The sequence below is a fragment of the Schistocerca nitens genome, chromosome 4 (assembly GCF_023898315.1).
Source record: "Schistocerca nitens isolate TAMUIC-IGC-003100 chromosome 4, iqSchNite1.1, whole genome shotgun sequence".
Classification (NCBI taxonomy): Eukaryota; Metazoa; Arthropoda; class Insecta; order Orthoptera; family Acrididae; genus Schistocerca; species Schistocerca nitens.
The window spans coordinates 824,299,256-824,317,550 of NC_064617.1; positions in this window are offsets into that span (position 1 = coordinate 824,299,256).

Consider the following 18,295-nt stretch of genomic DNA (forward strand, 5'->3'; position numbering starts at 1 on the left):
CATAACTGGTTGACCGGTACAGCCACGGTTCCGGCGGCACTCACAAAGAACTCGGAAACTCCACGGTCGGAAAGTCGACGTAGCCGTTGCGTTTGTACCCCGAAATCAAGATGGAACATCAAATGAGAGTCGAAATGATGTTTCGATTCAGAAGTGGAACAGGAAAGGAATTGAAATTAGCGTGCAATGGGATGGAGTGGCATTATTCATCGAGCGAAATTCTAAAAGCAGCACCAAAGGCATCAGACTTAACAGAATGAGGGCCAGATAAGTACTGGAACTGAAATGGGAATAGCATAGCACATAATAAAACGAACTTAACGTGAGATTGGATCAGCACGATGTCTCAAATAAGAAGTTTCCGAAGACTGAGTTTGGGTCCTCCTCCAGTAAATAGCGCGGAGTTTTTCAGTCACATATTTCCCCGCTTGTGCTTCTAGGCGCTGGCCGCGGTGGCCGAGTGGTTCTAGGCGCTTCAGTCCGGTCGCAGGTTCGAATCCTTCCTCGGGCATGCATGTGTTTGATGTCCTTAGGCTGGTTAGGTTTAAGTAGTTCTAAGTCTAGGGGACTGATGACCTCAGATGTTAAGTCCCATAGTGCTCAGAGCCATTTGAACCATTTGTGCTTCTAGGCGCTGAATGTTTGACGTGTCACCCTGTCTTTGGTTAGCAGCTTAATGTAGCCAGACATTGGATGTTATCTACTCGGCATTTCTGCTCCATTCCGTGTCGCACGGTGCCAGCATGCATCTAGACTACCTCAACAAATCGTAAAATTTTTGTTTGCTGCCATTTATAGTGAACTCTGATGTCCTCTTTTCCTCCAAAAGTTGTCGCGGCATTTCATTCCCAGAAGGTCTCTCCTTCGGTACCAGGCTGATGGATTGCAGCGTCCCTCCAACAGGCTTACAAACTTGAGTGGTCTTCAGTGGCATCGTGACAGGATATTCCACATTTGCTCAGGTTTTACCATTTTTCCTATTCCAGCGGATGCACAAGTATAGGGTAGTATAAAAAGTGCAGGACGCTTCCTTTCTCTTTCAAAGACAGGAAAAAGAAATAATTTTCAGCCAGGTCCCCGGGAAAATAGGGATCCGTTGAAATAAACTCGCTAAAGTGGCTTCCAAGGAGCCTTATCTCCTTCCACCTGCTGTAAGCTGTTCAGTCCCACTGCTGGCTGTTACCTCACACGTGTCTTGGATGACCATGTGACTCGGAGGCCGGAACTGAGGAGTTAATAACATTCGGACAATGAAACAGTCAGTGCGACTCGGGCTTACCTCGTTCTGAATACGATGAGCTGAAGACACTGCCCTTGCAAGGCTTCGAGTGGAACATTGCCCGTTGACACGAGGATTTCTCTTACGTCGCCAGAAGCCCCCAGTGTAACAGAGATGGGAAACACACCTATCAATACGATATGCACTCCCGTTCAGAAGACACCGAGCACCTTATATGACTAGAGATAGGGCGTTCATGTTCACAGGACATGTACATTAGAACGTTGTGCAGAAATGATTAGCGTTTCAGTCACCACAGTCCAGCATCTGTCCTGTTGCACGGTTGGCACAGGGACCGTCTCAGGTCGTGATCACTTGTTCCATGCGCGACAGCATCGAAGCGTGTAAGCCACAAATGGCATCGTTTGGTATAGCCATCCATGCTCTATTCACATGGTTGCAAAGTTCATCTGTAGTGGCTGGCATTGGCGTTACCCCCTTCGTTTCACCATATCCAACACACTTTCGACTGCCACAAGTCTGGTGATACAGCAGGCCAGGGCAAAAGGCTGACATCCTGTGACACCAACAAGGCACGTGTTCGTGCAGCAACATGTGGTCGAACCCTGTCTTGCTGAAAAACTGCGTCTAGGGTGTCGTGCAGAAACGATATGGCTATGAGTGGCTGTGGCTGTGAGTCTGGGGATATCATTCGCATAGATCTCAATAGTCACATAGCCCTGGACACGCACCAACTGTGATTTGTGTTTGTACCCAATAGTACGCCACACAACGAGGCCTTGAGTTGGCACTGTATGTCTTGTGCGAATGCAGTCACTGCGATGCCCTTCCCCCTGACTCCGTTGAACCAAACTGCAGCCATCACTTTCGAACAAAAAGAACCTGAGTTCGTCCGAAAACACTATGTGATGTCACTCCTGCCGCAGTTAAGTCGTTCCATACACTGTGTCGTCTAGCTTGCTTCTGCACTATCGTCAAGGGAAGGCGGAGAAGTGGACGACGCTCACGTAGCTCTCAAAGTAATAAGAAAATGAAATAAGCGTATGGCATCGTCTCTAGTCGTTCAAGATTATCTGTTTTATCTGAACATGAGTGTATTTTAATTGAGTGCATTTTTTTTTTTGGCATGAGGGTAGACCTGGGTCTCCCACAGGACGTGCCCAGTGTTGTAACGGACAATGAGAGGGATAAGATTCATCTTTTAAGTTTTCCCTTCGTGTCAAGTTGTAACGTCGGAAATGCATATTTCCATTTATTGTACTATAATTTTTCCTTATTTTTGTTACCTGAATATATGACACTTCTGTGTCTTTACATATTGTAATTGTTTTATTATCTGTATTTATATATATATATATATATATATATATATATATATAGTTATGCATTTATGTCGATGTATAATTGGTTTGTTTCGTAAATATTATTTGTATTTTTACGCTGGGTCTTGCCTAGGGAAAACTGATATCGAACGATTACATCGATAGGTCGTGTGAAGAATCAAAGTGTGTAGGATCTTTGGTAGTGTTAACTCTGCCGCGTGGAGCGCGGGCAGAGCAGTCGGAGTCTGGCTGGAGTAGCGAGTGGAGAACGTGTGTTGTGTGACGCTCCCGCGAGTTGCCGCGCTTTCGGGGTTTGGCAGCATGTAATTGCGCTCGACTTGCGATGATAGTTTCTGACATGGTGTCGCGGACACGAAGCATTAGCTGGCGCACATCAACAGCCCGTTTCGTCTGGTGACCGTGTCGAGAAGAACGCGCGCCAACATCCAGCTTCTGCAACAGCGACGGCCGACAATGAGTGACTGTCGCCACCTCCTCGATCGACGGCTTCAAACCTTCAATCAACCAACATGGAAGACTAAAAGCACGTAAAGTTTCAGAACTGTATGGCAGACCTCAGCTTTTCAAATTGTTCCATTTGCCTCGCAAAATTACAGCAACTTAGCATGAACCTTTGTTGCTCATTGTCCCAATTGCATTGCCAAGCAGGGTCCCTTCCTTTTCCGAAATGAACCCGAGTGCCGTTGAAATTCAAACGCCAGCATAATTCCATTTCACTGCTTTAATTTCAAAGTTCACTTTAAGTATTCACAGCTGGCTACAATAGTTAGATTACACAAGCACAAATTAAGAGTGCGAGTTTTGTTACCGTATTTTAGCTTACCTGTGACTGCACCTCAGCTTGGTACGTACTAAATTTTACTATTGTTAATTGTTCAGAATCGTTTAATTCAAGTTCAAAGTTAAATCTCTTCTTTCTAAATTGCGTAGATTCAAGTAGCTTTAGAAATGATTGTTGAGGTAGTCCAAGACTAACTGTATTTCGATGTGCTTCAGAAAGAAAGCTCACTATTAACTTCAGTCACTAAATTAACTTTCGATTTTCCGGTTTCATTAATTCTTTTGCTAAATTTAAGTGTAGCGAAATTTATTACTTCTGACAAACTTTCAGTTTTCACACTACACGTGTCAACCTTCAGTTGCCACGCTTCTAGTGCTAATTATATGTGTAATAACTTTCCTTTTTGAGTTATTATAGTAATTGTCCATAGGACTGGCGACCGTAATTTCCCCCAAATCTCAAATATCTAATTACCGCTAGTAGATTGTTAACGTAACGGCCGCACATTTACTTTTTTTATTAACTATACCCCTATTTTAAAATTAATTTCCACCAGTTTCACTTGCATTATTCCTTTCATTTAGATGTAACCCTTTCCTCCCTCTTTACCGACAGGTTAACTTCAGTGACGATTGCTTTTCCAAAATTCCCATTAGGTACACGCGGTTTCATTTTTCACTGTCATTAAGGTCGATAACTGAGGGGGAGGTTACACGTGGCGACCTGGTGACAGGACAATCTTCAAATTTGAGGTTGTTCTGGACACGAATTTTGCATTGTGCAAATCTCGTAACAAAGTACTGGTTACGAGATGGTCGGTACGTCAGCGAGAATATTAGTGTGAGGAATCCTAATTACATTTGAGATTTGGCATTTATATTGAAAATTATTAAAATGAGTGAAGGCAACAATTACCAAAATTTGGTAGGCTTGGGTAAGGAACAATCGGTCGAACAGTGGGAAACGCGCACCGCGGTACCCATTGTTCAGGGACAGGCGGCCAGCATGAAAGACGCGACCGCCGAAACGCAACAAAGAGCAGAAATGGAATTCCACACTTTAGAAAATGTTCCGGAGTCGGAAGTGAAAATCAAATGTGAATCCCTTGATGGCGAATACGTGGGGACAATTAAAGAGGAAGCCGCTACGGAAGTAAAACCGGTAGTTTCCGGGAATTTGACTGATTTATTGAATGTTTTGATTAACGAAATCAAGAGTCAATCGGCCAAGCAAGAAGCTCAGTCTGAAAAAATTGAACGAAAGCTAGACAGTCACAACAAAGCTATTAATGTTGTTAACAACAATGTTGGAGTTGTTAACACAAAAGTTGATAAAATCAAAGAAGATATTGTTGTGATTAATACCGAAATCGGTAATCTTAAACAGGAAATGATATGCGTTCAGGCGGAAATTGCGAGCATAAATACTTGTTTTTATTCCGAAATTAGCAGAATCGAGAAAAGTGTAGGAGAATCAGTTGCTCCGATCATCGAGAATAAGGTGACGGAACAAATTCAATTAGTGAAAAAAGAGGATCAAAAGAAGGTGGAAAGTTTAAAGGCCTTAGTATCCGAAGTAGATACCAAAGTGACGAAGCAGGCTAATACCTGCGAAGAGAAAAAAAGGGAAGTAGAAACGCTTGCGACAACCACTTGCCAAGTAATTACGAGAGTGTCGGAATTAGAAAAGAAACTTGACGAAAAACAGAGCTATGTGCCAATCTATGCACATAGTTCGGAATTGTTGACGAAAGAGGAGCGGTTCGACCCCTTGAAAAAAGGCGGTATACACGCGACGGATTTCATTAAGAATTGTGAAAGAGTTTTACCCAGATCATGGACTAATGAGAGAAAAATTAATGCGATTATTGATGTGTTGGCTGGTGATGCCAAGCGTTGGGGCTTAAACCTCAACATTACGAACCTGACTTTTGACGAATTTAAAAATTTGTTTCTGGCTGAATACTGGTCAGAGCAAAAACAGCAAAGTGTCTGGCGCGAATTTGTCGTATCGAGGCCTTTCGATGCGAATTCTCGCGGTTCGATGAAGGAGTTTTGTGAGGGCTGGATCCGCAAGTTGGAATATTTGCGTGATCGCCGCACGGAATCCTAAATAGCCTGGGAACTCTACAAAAAGCTTCCAGATGATACAAAACGCTACGTAGGAAGCAATTACAGGACAATAAATGATTTCCTTGAAAGAGTGGAGGACGAGGACAATTGGCGCAATAATCGCGACAGTGGTAGAGGCCGTGGTAACAACAACGGGTACCACATCAACCATAACAACGATAACAATGGGAATAATGAATACCGCAACAATGGCAGCAATAACAATAATGGTTCTGACCGTAATAACAATCGGTACAATGAAAATAATAACAGGAATGACGGAAACCAGTATCATACTAACGTGATACGGGCTTCACAGAATAGTAATAACGCCAGAGGGTGTGATCAGCCGCCTCAGCAGCATCCGGGGAGCGTATCTGCTGGGACGAGCCAGGGAAACCATTAGCCGCGCCGGTGAGGGGCCGACCGGGCGTGGAGAAATTTTGGCGGCCCAATAAGAGGAGAAAACCCAGGTGTCGTCGTTACGAAAATTCCGTGTGGAATAATCAACGGCGGGAGAGTGTGCCAGTGTTAGGAGAAAGGAGGGCGCCCACAAGTCGTAGATCAGCTGTATACACGGCAGTAGGAAGTACATTCACTGTCCGTGAGAACAATTTAAGTAGTGTTCCGGAAATCGATTATAAAGTGGCAGCTGTAATACCCACAGCGGAACTGGAGATTGAGTTTAAGGATGATTCGCAAGTGTTGAGAGAAGATCAGATGTCGGATAAAACGTCCGTCATCGAGCGAGGGGATGCAGAGAGGGATGAGGTCTGGTTAAGGCAGTTCGGTCGCTTATACGACGAACTAAGAGATTATAGGGGCCTGTATGGGAGAAGTGTTTATGGGGAGCGCGTGCAGGATTTTCCGCGTCTCGTCCCGCAGGAAGATAGTGTTTGTGAAATGATAGAAAGTTCTGGCCCTAACCGGCAGACTTTACTAGAAATAGTTGGTGTTAATGGGGAGCACGAGCAAGATTCGTCGTGTTTCGTCCCGCAGGAGTTGGATGTTGAAGTAGTAACGGAAAGTTCTGGCCCTTACCGGCAGACCTTACCGAAAGTTTCTGTGGTAGAAGTAGCCGACCCATCCGACGCAAACCTCCAGTTTAAACATTGCGAAAGTATTAAGGAGAAAGATTGCGAAAATTTTAGTGATAGCCGGACACGATTGGTAGAAAAGCACATAGATTACAGCGTGTATGAGGTTAGAGCTGACATTATACGGTCAGACGATAGCAGTGTGGGTTGCGCAGATCTAGCGCAAGTAATTGCAGAAACTACTGGGCACATTCCTCCAGGTAGATTGGCGGATGAGATCAATCTAGCCAAAGAGGAATCAACGAAGGTGACAATTAGTGAAATGATAGCAAAGCAACACTCACTAGGTGACGAGTTACAGGAAAAGGTTTCGGTATTGGAGGCGGAGCTACAGACTAAGCCTCAGGACAAACGTGTTGAAATTTAAACTGTATGTGAACAGAGGCTGAGAAAGCCGCCAGATAAGCCGGTTTTAGGATCAAAGCCGGATGGTTTTTTCTGGAATGACCTGGATATAGACGAGGATTTACTGTGGGTAAATAAAGAAACAGTCGAGGACAAGTGTAGACAGATAGTAGTGTCTGTTAATATGCACGACCTACAACTAAACGTGTTGATTGACACCGGTGCAGAATTGAGTGCTGTATCTGGGAAAATATTTGAGTTACTGAAAGACAGACCTGGCATCGTAGTTATGCCAGTAAGAGGAGTGAAAATTATCGGTGCTACTGGGAAGGCCAGTAAACCGGTCACAAAACAGATTTTTGCCAACTTCCAGATATGTGGGGCACGATTTGAACAAGAGTTTGTCGTCGTGCCAGACTTGACTACGGAAGTAATTATTGGGTTAGATTGGCTATTAATGTACCGTGCAGTGATTAATTGCGAAAGCAAAACTTTGGCATGTACGTCACAAGATAAAACAATAGTAGTTAGTTTTGACGAGGCAGGAGACGGTGTGCATAGGCAATACCAGCCTATACCAGAGTATAGAAAGCTACGGAACAGAGTGAAACAATGCATTCGCAATGCTAAAATCAGGCACGTTCGCTCCCTTGTATGCAGCGATCTGACGCCGACGACTCTATGGAAGAATCTCCGTAGCTTGGGGGTCGGAAAGGCAAAATCGGAAACCACTTTTCATGTGTCAGCTAACGAATTAAATGAATTCTTCTCTGCACCTCTGAATACCAGCACAGCTGATAATTACCGTCCACAAGAATCCCTAAACAGGATAACTAACAACGATACCTTCCATCTAAAACATGTAACAACAAATACGGCAAGAAAAGCAATAATGAGAATCTCTTCTGATGCAATAGGCAACGACAGTATCGGTATAACCATGATTAAGAATGTTGCCGATATCTTAGTGCCTGTCTTAACTGACATATTTAATTTTTCCCTCGTGAACGGAATATATCCCACTGCATGGAAAAGAAGCCTAATTCGACCCATCCCTAAGATCGAAAACCCGCAACTGCCTAGTGATTACCGACCAATTAGCATACTGCCTGCTGTTTCCAAAGCACTTGAATATATTGTTCATGACCAAATCACTGAACACTTGCATGAATTCAGCCTATATGACAAATTTCAATCCGGTTTCCGTAAACATCACAGCACAAACACTGCTCTAATTAAAGTAACTGATGACCTGAAATATGCCATCGACAATCGAAAGGCAACAATATTGACGCTACTGGACTTCAGCAAAGCTTTTGACACTGTTAACTTTGACATAATGCTTAGAAAAATGCAACAGCTTAATTTCTCTGATAGTGCAATGAGATGGTTTGAAAGCTACTTAAAAGACAGACAGCAATGTGTTGTCTGCGTAAATGAAAAATCTTCCTGGAAACATGTTTCCTCGGGAGTGCCACAAGGATCAGTCTTAGGACCACTTTTGTTTTCTTTATATGTCAACGATATTTCATCGGTTCTGTCCTCATGTAAATATCATTTCTATGCCGACGACCTCCAGCTCTACCTAAGCGTCAGACCTGAAGATGTAAACACTGCAATCGCTCAGATGAATGATGATCTGTCTTCAGTAGTGACATGGGCGAAAAACCTGGGGCTTAAACTAAATGCAAAAAAGACGCAAGTAATCTTAATAGCCCATCAGAAATTAATAAGTTCAGATTTCCGCGAACGGCTACCTCCTATTCTGCTCGACGGTACTCCAATACCATATCAGAAAACAGTGAAGAACTTGGGTGTAACTTTGGATGAGCATCTCAACTGGGCGGAGAATACAGTCGCAGTGTGCCGAAAGACGTCTGCTTGTCTCTATGCTCTCAAAAAGTTTCGGAACATATTTCCACAGGACTTGAAACGCCAGCTCGTGCAAGCACTCGTTCTACCGAACCTCCACTATTGTGATGTGATTCAACAAGGCATGAGCAGTGAAAACAAAAGACGGCTAGAGCTAACCATGAATGCCTGTGTGCGTTACACCTGCAACATTCGCCGATACGATCATGTTAGTGCTTCATACTCCCAGCTAGGGTGGCTGCGGCCGGACAAATTGCGCGACTACCACACTCTATGTCTACTCCACCGACTCCTCGTCGCACAAGCACCCCAGTACCTTGCTTCAGAGATTAAAAACCTGTCATGTCATCATAATCGAAACACGAGGTCACTCTTATTTGGTATCCTAACTGTGCCCACTCACAAAACAAAAACTTTTGCAAACTCCTTCTCAGTTGCCGCTGTCCGCCTCTGGAACAAACTGCCCCTTACCTTGCGCAAAATTCAATCTCCTGCTGCTTTTAAGAAGAAGTTGAAGCATTTCCTACTATCATCCTTATAAAGTTCTCCACAAAATTAATGTACAAGGACAATCCCCTCATCTGGCAAATAGCAAAGCTAGCGTCTCCTATGTTGCTCCTGAGATGCCTTCCTCTTCATCCATCTCTATTAGCCACGCAATATTCTTTTCCTTTATATTTCCTTAATTATGTTTCATCATGTCTCTCTATTCTTCTCCTCCCTTCACCATGAGTCTCCCTCATACTCCCTGCTGCCAGCACTCCTATCTCAAATCTGTCTGTTCAATAATGTCTAATTATAACAGTACTTGTGATCTAAGAATATAAACTCTATATGTATGTATTTTTCCAGGTGTACCTTTCAAATTGTTTATTTCACTTTTTGTACTAGATGTAGTTTAACATGCCTACTAAAACATATGAATGTAAAATAAGTAGAATGCCTGGTTAGATGTAAGAGAGGGCCTGATGGCCCTAATCTTGCCAGGTTAAATAAATCAATAAATAAATAAAAATAAAAAATATACACGTTGTTAACTGGCCGGATGGTATTGATGTAGGTATTAATTTGAACTACTGTAATGTGAGGAATCTCTGCATTGACAATAGTGTTGAAAGTGAATTGGAAAGTATTGTAGACGGTGTGTCAAACGTAACACACGAACAAAGACGAGGCCTGCATGAAGTAATAATGAGGAATAAGAGTGTGTTTTCAGACAAACCGGGACTTGTGGAAGGATATAAATGCAAGTTGCATGTAATTCCACACGAACCATTCTTCGTGAGACCGTATGCTATACCGCTGTCCAAAAAGGAAGCAGTGCAACGGGAGATAGATAAGATGATCGAATGGGGAGTGATTGAAAGAAGTACGAGTCCATATAATAACGGTTTGGTCATTGTAGCAAAACGTGATGGTAGTGTGCGTATTGTGATTGACGCACGCACGTTGAATAGGGTCGTTCAACGTGAAACAGACAGACCAGAGAGTATGGAGGAGATTTTGCAACGTTTTCATGACGTTAAATTCATGACTAGCCTCGATCTGACGGCTAGTTACTGGCAAATAGAACTCGAAGAAGAATCTAGGCCATACACCGCCTTCTTGTTTGCGGGCAGGTGTTATCAGTATAGAGTACTGCCGTTTGGACTTAATATATCTGTGTCCGTATTCATCAGGGCCCTAGATAAAGTGCTAGGACCGGCTTTGAGTTCAAGATTAACTGTATATGTTGACGACCTATTGTTGGCCAATGCCACTTGGCATGACCATTGTGACCTGTTAGATGAAGTTTTTAGAGCATTGCGCCGTGGCGGAATGACTCTAAAGCTAAAGAAATGCGAATTTGTGAAGCAGGAACTGAAATTTTTAGGGCATGTAATTACCACCGCTGGTATTACAAAGGACCCAGAGAAACTAGAGGCAATAAGGAATTGTCCTCCACCCAAGTCTAGGAAACAGTTAAAAAGTTTTCTAGGGCTAACAGGATTTTACTGTAAATTTGTAAAAGGACAAGTGTTTAATGATGAAAATTTGAATAACCTCTTACGCAAAAACGTTCCGTTTGTGTGGACTGACGGGTGTCAGGCCGCTTTCGAGAGATTAAAAGACGAGTTGTTAAGATCTAACATACTATTTCATCCTGATTTATCGCTACCCTTCCATCTGGGAACGGATTCGTCGAATTACGGGGTGGGGGTAGAACTGTTCCAAGAAGTTGGTAAAGGAGAGGATAAGGAACACCGGACGATAGCGTTCGCGAGTCGAACTTTATCAAAAAGTGAGCGAAACTACACGATTTCTGAGAAAGAGTGTCTCGCTATCGTGTGGGGATTCAAAAAGTTCAAGGGTTACCTATGGGACCGTAAGGTGATTATTCATACGGACCATAAGGCGCTCACTTATCTGAAGGATAGTAAACTACTTCACGAAAGACTGACTAGGTGGTCGCTGTATTTGCAGCAATTTAACTATGACATCTGTTACGTAAAAGGGACCGACAATTGCGTAGCGGATGCGCTATCGCGTTTGCCCGAGTATAATCAAGAGATATTGAAAGATGAGTCAGATGGAGTGGTCAAATTATACTATTTTAAAGAAGTTGAGGGACGTAAATTAATAATGAACATCTGTAAGAATCTACGTCATCATCAGAACGAGGACGGTTGTTTAAATATGGTGAAAACCCGATATGACGAAAGGAGTCCAGAAGGAGAAAAATTAAGGAAGTATTACAAGATATACGATCATATCTTGTACATACGTAAGAGTGAAGATAGTAATATTTGGCGGGTATGCTGGCCCACCAAATACGTCACGGAAATAATTGACTACTACCATTTGGCGTATGGTCACTGTGGACCAAAGAAATGTACGGAAAAGCTGAGTGAAGTAGCGCATTTTAACAACATGTTAAAACGCGTTACTGACAGAGTGAAAACTTGCGATTTATGTCAGAAGGTGAAGGTTACCAACTGTACGAGTCGTGGTCCTATGCAAAGTATAAGGCCTAACGACACCTTAGAATTACTGTGTGTGGACTTGTACGGACCTTTGCCCAAGTCATCAGGAAACTTCGCCTACATTTTAATAGTGCTAGAAGCTTTTTCCAAGTTCATCAAACTATACCCGATTAGGAAAGCTACAGCCAAAGCGGTCTATAGCAAGCTTGTGAACGATTATTTTGTTCATATTGGTAAGCCCAAGGCGATTCTATCAGACAATGGGGCACAATTTACTTCTAAATTGTGGAATGAAGGCATGGAAAGTAATGGGGTCGAGGTGATCCATATTTCAGCTTATTGTCCGGCTGGGAATCCCGCTGAGAGGTATATGCGCGAGCTAGGCCGACTTTGCCGTACCTATTGCCATCACAACCATAGGGCATGGGGCCAATATGTAGCAGTATTTGAGAGAATTATGAACACCTTGAGACATGAATCTACGGGATTTTCTCCAGAGGAAATCCTGTTGGGTGACAGAAGTAAAAGTTTAGTGGAGGAGATAATCAAATTCCCTCCGCGGATTGACATTAGTATTGGTGTGAAAAAAGATCGTTTGCGAGAAGTAATGAAGCTAAAAGCCGATGCTCGCACACGTCGTCATGACGCTAAAGCGCGTTTTGCTAAGTTTGCAATCGGAGACTTAGTTCTTGTAAAGGTCACGAGAAATCGAGCGAGATAGACAATGAAATCTCATAATTTAAGTTTGTTTATAATGGACCATATAAAGTCATTGGTGTACCTCACACAAATGCTTATTGCTTAGAGTATCCAAGCTCTGGAAAACGATTAGGTATACGGAATATTGTAGACTTGAAATTGTACCAACCTAGGGTTGATTAATACCACAGAATGGGTAATTTGTACAGTATGTAAAATAGAGTGTAAGATTTAACGATTTGCTAGATTGTCATGCTTTTGACTGACCAAGGTCATTAAAGAAGTTGTAATCAATAAGTAATTAATTTTGATTAATCAATTTAATTTTAATCAATTTAATCATGATCTAATCAACTGAAAAATCCAAGCTGCTAGTTTAAGTTTTCAGCTGAGTCACAGTAGATTAAGGAAAGTAAATATGATTTTGTAAATAGCTGTAAGATTCCATAAATATGTGGTTTACTAGTCACTGCCGATGTACGCTGTTTTAAGTTTCAGGCTAGTACATGCGTGTGATGATGGACAGTGTAGAGTTATCCACTGTGATAGTATTGAGGGACTCCTTAAGATTACTCGGGAGTGAGATTTTCCTAAAGAATTCAGTGAAACGGACGTTCTGGAAATGCCGTTACAAGGGCGAGAGAGATCAAGCGTGCCGCACAGGCGGGCGCAACAATACTGGCGGGGCAGAACCGCTGTCGGCTCTTGTGCCGCTGTCGGCTCTTGTGCCGCTGTCGGCATTCTTTGTACTTGCGAGTACGGAAGGCGGAGTTGTTTTTCTTCCCGGACAGCTGATATGAAAGAATTCTGTTGTCAATATTTATGTTTTTGTCGATCTGCTGTATATTATTTTCTTGTCTAGCGTTAAGTGCACACTCATGACGAGAATATTAATTATGAAAAGTTTATATAAAATACGTATTCTATGTACTTAATTATTAATTTGCGTATTTTGATATACCTGTTTTCTATGACCATGTAATCTGATTAATTTTGTAAATAGTATTCCATTTCTTGATACTGCTGGGAATTTTGATTTTTAGAATAGCTAAACCATTTTCTATGTTTTCTATGAATTTTAATATGTTGTCAACCTGTTTTATTTTGTTCAAGATGACAGAGTGGAATAAGATTAGGAGTGTCTTCACTGAATTTATATCGTCTAAAAATTGGTTTATGGTTAATTATGCGAATGCTAAATTTTGTTGATGTTTTGAGCATATGCATTTCCGCTGTTTCTTTTTTTGGACATTTTCTGAGTCTGTTTACGTTACACGAACATCCTCAGACAATGTGGGGCACGTGTAACGCCGGAAATGCATAGCCTCCTATTTCCATCTATTGTACTATAATTTTTCCTTATTTTTGTTACCTGAATATATGACATTTCTGTGTCTTTATATATATATATATATATATATATATATATATATATATATATATATATATATTTATTTATTTATTTATGCATTTATGTCGATGTATAATTGGTTTGTTTCGTAAATATTATTTGTATTTTTACGCTGGGTCTTGCCTAGGGAAAACTAGGATCTTTGGTAGTGTTAACTCTGCCGCGTGGAGCGTGGGCAGAGCAGTCGGAGTCTGGCTGGAGTAGCGAGTGGAGCAGGTGTGTTGTGTGACGCTCCCGCGAGTTGCCGCGCTTTCGGGGTTTGGCAGCATGTAATTGCGCTCGACTTGCGATGATAGTTTCTGACATGGTGTCGCGGACACGAAGCATTAGCTGGCGCACATCAACAGCCCGTTTCGTCTGGTGACCGTGTCGAGAAGAACGCGCGCCAACATCCAGCTTCTGCAACAGCGACGGCCGACAATGAGTGACTGTCGCCACCTCCTCGATCGACGGCTTCAAACCTTCAATCAACCAACATGGAAGACTAAAAGCACGTAAAGTTTCAGAACTGTATGGCAGACCTCAGCTTTTCAAATTGTTCCATTTGCCTCGCAAAATTACAGCAACTTAGCATGAACCTTTGTTGCTCATTGTCCCAATTGCATTGCCAAGCAGGGTCCCTTCCTTTTCCGAAATGAACCCGAGTGCCGTTGAAATTCAAACGCCAGCATAATTCCATTTCACTGCTTTAATTTCAAAGTTCACTTTAAGTATTCACAGCTGGCTACAATAGTTAGATTACACAAGCACAAATTAAGAGTGCGAGTTTTGTTACCGTATTTTAGCTTACCTGTGACTGCACCTCAGCTTGGTACGTACTAAATTTTACTATTGTTAATTGTTCAGAATCGTTTAATTCAAGTTCAAAGTTAAATCTCTTCTTTCTAAATTGCGTAGATTCAAGTAGCTTTAGAAATGATTGTTGAGGTAGTCCAAGACTAACTGTATTTCGATGTGCTTCAGAAAGAAAGCTCACTATTAACTTCAGTCACTAAATTAACTTTCGATTTTCCGGTTTCATTAATTCTTTTGCTAAATTTAAGTGTAGCGAAATTTATTACTTCTGACAAACTTTCAGTTTTCACACTACACGTGTCAACCTTCAGTTGCCACGCTTCTAGTGCTAATTATATGTGTAATAACTTTCCTTTTTGAGTTATTATAGTAATTGTCCATAGGACTGGCGACCGTAATTTCCCCCAAATCTCAAATATCTAATTACCGCTAGTAGATTGTTAACGTAACGGCCGCACATTTACTTTTTTTATTAACTTTATCCCTATTTCAAAATTAATTTCCACCAGTTTCACTTGCATTTTTCCTTTCATTTAGATGTAACCCTTTACTCCCTCTTTACCGACAGGTTAACTTCGGTGACGATTGCTTTTCCAAAATTCCCATTAGGTACACGCGGTTTCATTTTTCACTGTCATTAAGGTCGGTAACTGAGGGGGAGGTTACAAAGTCTCCTATCAAAAATATTCGGTGTGAAATTTAGATGTGTCGCAGAGTGGCTTGTTGGGCCAGTTTTCCCAAGTGGTCACTCATCCACAATAATCTGGACCACTTTCAGTGTTTGTAAAATGGGATTTCATCCTTGATCCTCTTATTCTGATGTATTTTATCTGCATCTGAAGACTGGTCTTTTAAGAATCTCGAAACGTAGTTGTTCTATTTTACACTGAAGAGCCAAAGAAACTGGTACACTTGACAAATATCGTGTAAGGACCCCGCCAAAACGCAGAAGTGCCGCAACTCGTTGGCGTGGATTCGAATAATGTCTGAATTAGTGCTGGTGGGAATTGACATCATGAATCCTCAGGGTTATCCATAAATCCGTAAGATTACGAGGGAGTGGAGATCTCTTCTGAACAGCACGATGCAGAGCATCAGAGACATGTTCAATGATGTTCGTGTCTGGGGAATTTGATGGCCAGCGGAAGTGTTTAAGGGGGGTAGGACGTCAAACAGGCCGACTTGGAGCAGGAGAGGCACCACAGGACATTTTAATTTCTACTGTCTATACTTTTACAAATAAATTCATAAAACTTTGTCAGCATGACCAGGAAGGATTCAGAATTCACACTCATAGCAGTGGAAGTTCGAAAACATAACGAAGTAATTTTATTTACATGTGAAATTTCATCCTTTTTTTTTTCACTTACTAATGGCGGCATTTGTTGCTATAGGTACACTTTTCTTCATAAGTAAGAGAGATGGTTCAATGGATTTTGCACAGCATATAAACCATACTTGAAGGTGTATGAAACTCTAGAATTTTCCAAATCTATTAAAAACTGTGGTAAAAATTGAGGTAATTAACTACAAAATTTGTGTTTCTTCTAAACATGAAGCTTAAAATACAACAGATCACTCGTTTTTCCATAAATTAAATAAGTTTTACAGTTTCATACACCTGTAAGTATGGTATGTATGCTGTGCAAAATTCATCGAAGAATCTCTCTGAATTATGAAGAAAAGTGTACCTATAGCAACAAAAGCAGCCATTAGTAAGTGAAAAAATGATGAGTTTTCACACGTAAAAAAAAATTATTTTCTTATGTTTTCGAACTTCCACTGCAATGAGTGTGAATCCTGAATCCTTCCTGGTGATGCTGACAAAGTTTTATGAATTTATTTGTAAAAGTATAGACAGTGGAAATTAAAATGTCCTGTGATGCCTCTCCTGCTCCAAGTCGGCCCGTTCGACGTCCTACCCACCTTAAGCTCGGTAGAGTGTTCCTGGAGACACTCTGTGGAAATTTTGGACTTATGGAGTGTCGCATTGTCCTGTTGGAAATGCCAAAGTCCACCGTAATGTACAACGGACATTAATGGATGCAAGTGACAGACAGCTTGCTTACGTACGTGTCACCTGCCAACGTGGCAGAGTCGTAACTAAACGTATCAGGGGTCCAATATTACTCCAACTGAACGTGCTCCACACCATTACAGAGCCTCCACCAGCTTCAACAGTACCGTGCTGGCATGAAGCCTCCATGGATTTATGGGGTTGTGTCCATAGCCGTGCACTTGCAACCGCTCGATACAATTTGAAACGAGACTTGTCCGACCAGGCAACATGTTTCCAGTCATCAACAGTCCAATGTCGGTGCTGACGGGTCCAGGCGAGGCGTAAAGCTTTGTATCGTACAGTCATCGAGAGTACACGAGTGCGCCCTCGGCTCTGATAGCCCGATCGATGATGTTTCGTTGAATGGTTCGAATGCTGACACTTGTTGATGGCCGAGCATTGAAATCTGCAGCACTTTTCAGAAGGATTGTTCTTCTGTCACTCTGAACGACTGTCTTGAGTTGCTGTTGGCCCCGTATTTGCAGGATATTTTTCCGGCCATTGCGATGTCAGAGATTTGATGTTTTACTGGATTCCTGATATTCACGGTACGGTAGTGAAACGGTCATATGGAAAATTCCCACTTCATTGCTACCTCGGAGATGCTGTGTAACATCGCTCGTGCGCCGTCTATAACACCACGTTCAAACTCACATAAATCTTGATAACCTAACAATGAAGCAGCAATGACCGATCCAATAAATGCGCCAGACACTTGTTGACTTACACAAGCGTTGCCAACCAATCGCCGTATTCTCCCTGTTTACATATCTCTGTATTTGAAGACGCATGCCTATACCAGTTTCTTTGGCACTTCAGAGTAAATTCTTGTTTGGTGATACTGCCCGTTTTTAAAATTAATTTCTGTTTTTTGGCATAATTTCACCGCCCTCTTCACCACTTATCTCATGCAAGGGCATCGATGAACTCGTCATTTAGCGTCGTAAAGCATGAATTACTATCATCACTGTCATCATGCGGCCATGGGTACCCATAGGACGGTTAAATACCTACACGAAAGTAGCGTTCCTGTTATGTTTCTCCAGGAGGTGTTGGATTAGCTAAGGGATGTATTTTACTGGTGCAGAAAGCTTGAAGCCAAGTGGGTGTGACCCTGCAAGGTTAGAGCCTGTCTATCGAGTAGTATTGAGCTGTTTGCCCATCCAACCAGAAAATCCCCTCCCTTACGCGATAAGATCTGTCTAATGGGAAACACAAAACAGTCGAACTGCTGCCTTGTCGTTCACCCGTCTATCTAAGAAGTATACCCAGCAGAAGCATTAAGTGATTAGGTTGCCATTTTGTACACAGTGCCGTTGCACAGCAGTCACAAGCTGACTTTCTACCATTCCTCCGCATTCACTACTATTTTGGTTACTCTCCTTTCTACCGCGCTTTTGTATTTATTCGATTATGGATGGAGCAGGTACAATATATGGAAACCCAATCAATGGATTGTTCCAATTACACAGGCAAATTAATTGCACGCTAAGACTAAGAGTAATCTGTGTCAGATATTTCGCGAAAGTACCTCTGCAGCTCGTGATCTCGCGGTAGCGCTCACGCTTTTGGAGCATGG